At 56.2% G+C, this 5405-nt stretch overlaps 1 long non-coding RNA gene across 1 annotated transcript; it reads left to right on the top strand.

The window, feature by feature from the left end:
- Positions 1 to 2472: 2472 nt before the first annotated feature.
- LOC148108108 (uncharacterized) lies at positions 2473 to 4320 on the top strand. Its single transcript, XR_015721026.1, has 2 exons — positions 2473 to 3136; positions 4032 to 4320. It is a non-coding gene; the product is annotated as an uncharacterized LOC148108108 (long non-coding RNA).
- The last annotated feature ends 1085 nt before the right edge of the window (positions 4321 to 5405 follow it).

Here is a 5405-nt window from a genome sequence, read left to right as displayed (position 1 = left end):
AGCGACTGTAACTACTTGTCTCATTGGTAACTACCAATGAGATCGCGGATGCCAGACCTAAGTGAGAACCAGCAGTGACCCACAGCCAATAAATAGGTGACTTAGTGAGTGAAACTCGGAACCCACGAGTCAGGCTGCGGGCAGTGAGGGCCTCACCAGGCTGGGAAGGTTGGAGGAATACTGCACTCCCAGGTCCAGGCCCACCCATCCCCGTTGTGATTCTGACATTGCTTTGTTCCTTTTCATCTTAGGCTGATGACAGATGTTTGACATTATTATTAAACATTTGTGGTTTTTAAAAAATGAATCATGGATTATTAGAACTAGAAAAGTTCCTTTCATATCATTTCCCGCTTTTTTTTTTTAATATTTTATTTATTTATGTATTTGAGAGAGCTAGAGTGAGAGAGCACAAGCAGGGGGAGCAGTAGAGGGAGAAGCAGGCTCACCTATGAGCAGAGCTCTCAATGTGGGGCTCAATCCCAGGACCCCAGGATCATGACCTGAGCCCAAGGCACACACTTAACCCACTGAGCCACCGAAGTGCCCTACCCGCTCAGTTTTATAGATGCTTATGCTGGCCTGCAGAGAGGGATAGGGATGTGCCAAGGTTGGCGGGCAGGCAGAGCTGGGACTGGGATCAGCCACGAAAGCCAGCCTCCTGGGCCCAGTCTGTGGCTGGGGGAGGCCCACGGTCCCCCGGGATCAGGCCAGTCTGGAGCTGGCCAGGTACGGGCCCTGTCTCCTCTCAGACCCTCCTCATCTCTGTGCTCCCAGGCTCCATCCATTCCAGCCGTGCCCACCCCGCGGGGTTTCCTGCCGAATGTTGCTCAACCTCTCACTAGACAGAGCCAGCAAGGTTAACCGGGTTAACCAGGAATGGATCTTTCTACCCCTTCCCCACCAGCCTTTTCTGCCGTCCACGCCCGACCAACTCCGCAGTCCAGGGCACAGGAGGGCTTCCAGGAGGCAGCGAGAGCCGGGGTCGCGCCAGGCCTAGGTCTCTCCTCGCCCTGTAGAGCCGGCCCGGGGCTCCCCAGAGCAGGTGACTTTCACGCCCTGGGCCCCGGGGGCTGGGCGCCCTCGCCTGCCACTTGGGGACGCCGCCCACTTCCCTCCGTTCCCCGGGAAGGGGGCTGCCGGTGGGGCGGGGCCAATGGGGCGAATGCGCGCGAACAGACACGGCGCACGCGCCAGGATCCGCGAGCCGGTAAGGAAATGACGACCTGGCGCGGGGCCCCGCGGCCGCCCCCACCGGACCCCGCGTGCCGCAGCCGGCCACGCCCCCATGGAGGCCCCGCCCCCACCGGACCCCGCGCGCCGCAGCCGGCCACGCCCCCATGGAGGCCCCGACCCCAGGAGGCCCCTCCCCCGGGGAGGTTCCGCTCCACCGACCGCTCATTGCGGGGACCCGGCGGCTGGCTGTGGGGCGCCTGGGTGCTGTGCAGGCGGCGCTGCGCGGGGCGCGGGGCTGGGGTCGGGGTCGGCGGCCCCAGGCGCCCGAGTGGGGTGCGCCCAGCGGGCCGCAGCAGCCAAGCAGCTATGGCGGAGGCCGCACCGCAGCACCTGGCGCTGTCCTCAGGGCTGTTGGAGTTGTGCCCGCTGCTGGGGCCCTCCCGGGACAGCCTCCGCGGCCCCGAGCAGGTAGGGGCCGGTGGGGAAACGGAGGCGGGGCGCGGCCGGGCGGCGGCTACGATCGGAGCGCGGGTCTGGCCCCGGCATCCCGGGCGTCTGCGGGGTGGGGGCGGTGCTCGGGGCTCCGGCCAGACCCCCCCTCCACCGCAGCCCGCCCGGTGCGGGGACCTTGGCTGTCCTGGCCGCGGAGGAGTCGCGGGGGTCTGCGGACTGGGGAGCCCTCGCCGGAGAAGAGCGCGGGCTCGGAGGACGCGCCTCCAGGTGCTCCGCCTTCGGCCGCTCCGGCTTCGGGAAGCACACCTGGGCAGGGTGAAGGCGGCTGATGGGGGGAGGCGGGGGTGCGCCGGGGCGCCTGGGGTTACGTCGTCGCGGAAGAAAGGATTTCATTCATTATCCCGGACTTACTGTCTCCTCGGTGGTGGGTGCTGTGCCAGGCACAGCATCGTGAGGTTTGGGGTTTTAGATGTAAGGGGCACTTTCAAATGTTCTGCATTTAGTCATTTTGCGATGAAACCTAACTGTTTTTCTCGCTTGCAGAAAAGGCTGCCTACTCCCCCCCCCCCCCCCGCCCGGGGCCCTTTTCTCTTTCTCTGTGTGCTAGCAGCCAGAGTGACAAACCCTTTTCCCGGAAAGCAGCAGTTTTGGACACTCTCATTCTCTGTGTTTCTTTACTGTGCCCCTGCTTTTTCTTGGTTGTGTAACCCAGGCTTTCTTTTGAATTGGTTTGTGGCCCTCTTTTTCTCTTGGTCCAGGATGTCCATATGACTCTATCTGTGGATTTTTCTCTGGTTAGTGGTGATGCCCAGAGTACTCCGAGATTCCGGCTCTACTGCCCAGTTACCTGGGCAAGTCCTCATCTCATTCTGGACAACAGCAGTGAGAGGCACAGGAAGGCACCCGAGTATTTAGGGGTGCAGCGGAAAGGGTTGAGGTCATCAGGAGAAGCTAGATATTGCTCAAATTAACTGGATAAATGTCTCTTAATGTCTTGGTAGTCTCCTTAGCTTTTTTTTTTTTTTTTTAAGATTTATTGAGTGAGGGAGAGAGAGATAGAGCAGGAGAGGGGCTGGGGCAGAGGGAGAAGGAGAAGCAGACTCCCCGCTGAGCAGGGACCCAGGACCCCGGGATCATGACCTGAGCAGAAGGCAGATGCTTAACTGACTGAGCCACCCAGGCGACCTGTCTCCCTTAACTTCATACAGAGCCAACTTCGATGGTTTCTGCATTTCCCTCCTCCTTTCTTACTCCCCAAATCCCGGTGATGTCTGCATCCCCTTTGACCTCTGTCTCCTCTGACCCTCATCGACTGAGTTATCTCCCTGCCTCTAATTTGCCAATGGCATTGCCTCCTTTTTCTTCTGATAAGAAATGACCTGGTTTCAGTTGCTTCTTGGGTGATTTCGGCATGCATGTTGGTTGCCCCAGGGTGAGACGTGTCTCGAGAGCAGGGTGAATGGCACGGTGGTGCTTTCCTGCCCCAAACAGGCCACGGCTTTCCCAGGCAAGTGGCAGTTTGCTACTCTGCATTTTAGCTATTACCCTTTTTATCCTACACGCTGATTCTGTTAGGGGTTCAGCAAGAGGTGGAGCGCAAATATTTGGAGTAGGAAAAAGGCAGCCTTTCGGGACGGATCCAACTTCCTGGGCTGAGCCTCCTTTAAGGCCGATGTTGACGTTACAGTTACCTAAACATGTGACTTCACTTGGCCACTCTGCTGTTATAGCAGTTCTATTTCTAACGTCTGAGGCTTTTTTTATAACTCTGAAAATCACCATTTCTCTGTCGTTGACGCATTCCTGCTCGGTGACAGATGAAAACAAGCCTGGAGGTATGAGAAACATTCCACTTCCTGGTAGGGTAGTAAGGAGTCCTAACTTTCCATTTCATTTCTTAGATGGGTGGTGTTTTGTGAGGGTAGTGACAAAGACTTGGAGAATACGTCCACCCCATGGGAGGTTCTGGCTTGGTTACATCTCTCTCTACTCCGTGGTTGCCGTGGAGACGAGGCGTGGGGTGTGGAAGGATCCACCACTAACCCTCCGAGTGGGCCGAGAGCTCCGTGCCTCGAGTAGGTCACTGGCGTAATTCTTGGTGTGAAGGCAACATTGTAGCGGTTCTTGGTGGAGAGCGTCCAGGCTTTCGGTTTCTAGAGCAGCGCTGTCCACCAGAACTTTCTGAGTGATGACGCCAGTGTTCCTCATCTGTGCCATCCGTGTGTCGGCCACTAGCCACACATGGCTACCAGGTGCTTGAGGCATCGCTAGTGCCACTGAGGAACTGGATTTTACACTTCATTGAATTTTAATTTCAATTTCAATAGCCACGTGGCTATTAACGGTGGTGGACAGCAAGTTCTAGAGCGCTAAACAAATCTGTTTTCTGTTTTATTTCACAGATTATGGCCCATCCTGTGTGAAGATCAGTGCCGCTCTATAATCTAACAGAAATAAATCTGTGGGGGCGCCTGGGTGGCTCAGTCATTAAGCGTGTGCCTTCGGCTCAGGGCGTGATCCCGGCGTTCTGGGATCGAGCCCCACATCAGGCTCCTCCGCTGGGAGCCTGCTTACTTCCTCTCCCACTCCCCCTGCCTGTGTTCCCTCTCTCACGGGCTGTCTCTCTCTCTTTCAAATGAATAAATGAAATCTTAAAAAAAAAGAATAAGAAATAAATCTGTGATGCTATCAGTTAGGGTGTGTGTGTCTCACTTTTTAATTAGCTCTGGTTTTTTGGACTGAAATGGTTGTTCCCGGGGAGGGGTTAGTAAATCAGTGTGGGCGAGAGAAGAGCAGGAGTGACTGTCCCCAGGCTGTGAGAACAGACCTTGTCTCGCCCGTAGGGGAGGGGCCGTTGCAATGCTCTGGGATCCAGGACTGTGCGTTCAGGAACTTACTCTGATGACCCAGTCGGACACGTGCACGTATGTATGGCAGACACTGTTCACCGCTGCCTTTGCTCAGGTTGTGTGTGTGACGAAGAAGAGAGCACGCCAGCTGTCCCTCGGTAGGGCTGTTACTGCGTCGTCCCCGTGTGGCACCATACAGCTGTGACAGGGAATCAGCCACCCCATATGCTGAAGTGGAGAAAAAAGCTAGTGGAACCAGTAAAAGGAGATGATTGTATGTAGGGGGACAAATCATATTGATATATACGCACATAAGAAACGGGAAGGCTGTAATCTCCGCTGTGCATAGTATTACCCACCCTTTCGTGGAATTAGGGGGAAGGCCTTTCCTTTCTATTCTTATGTATTTTATTCTTCCTGTATTGTCGTTAGCTTTTAACATGAGACTGTATTGCTTATCCAACCAGAAAAGACGCAAGGACATACGTTCAGTGGAAAAACAGATGTGTGATGTATGGCCAAATGCCAAGTTGGCTGAATTTAGGCCATCTTACTTTAAGGGACTAGATAAATGGCGGGGCAAGAGGTAGTCTCCTGCCGTTAGCATGATGACCGCATTCCCTTCAGCATCCGGACTGCTGCGCTCTAAGAGGTCGCGGAGCGCGAGGATGTGAATGGATGAGCAACCTCCGCTGAGAGCCGTCGGCTGGCTGAATGTGGGGACGCAGAGAGACCACACAGTCCCCGGCCCAGCCCACCAACAGCTCTGAAGGTGATAGAGTACAACGTGGAAGGCATCAGTGCTCTAGGTGCTGAGCCAGGGCAGGGGCAGGCGGAAGGAGGTGCTCTAGGAGGTGAGGAGGGAGGAGGTGCAGGGGAGGTGGAAGGAGGTGCTGTAGGAGGTGAGGAGGGGAGGTGGAGGTGATG

Source organism: Ursus americanus, chromosome 22 (genome assembly GCF_024610735.1).
Source record: "Ursus americanus isolate L20-20 chromosome 22, mUrsAme1.1.p, whole genome shotgun sequence".
In the NCBI taxonomy this organism is placed as follows: Eukaryota; Metazoa; Chordata; class Mammalia; order Carnivora; family Ursidae; genus Ursus; species Ursus americanus.
The sequence above is the reverse complement of the archived record's forward strand: the minus strand, read 5'-3'. Positions and strand labels throughout refer to the sequence as shown.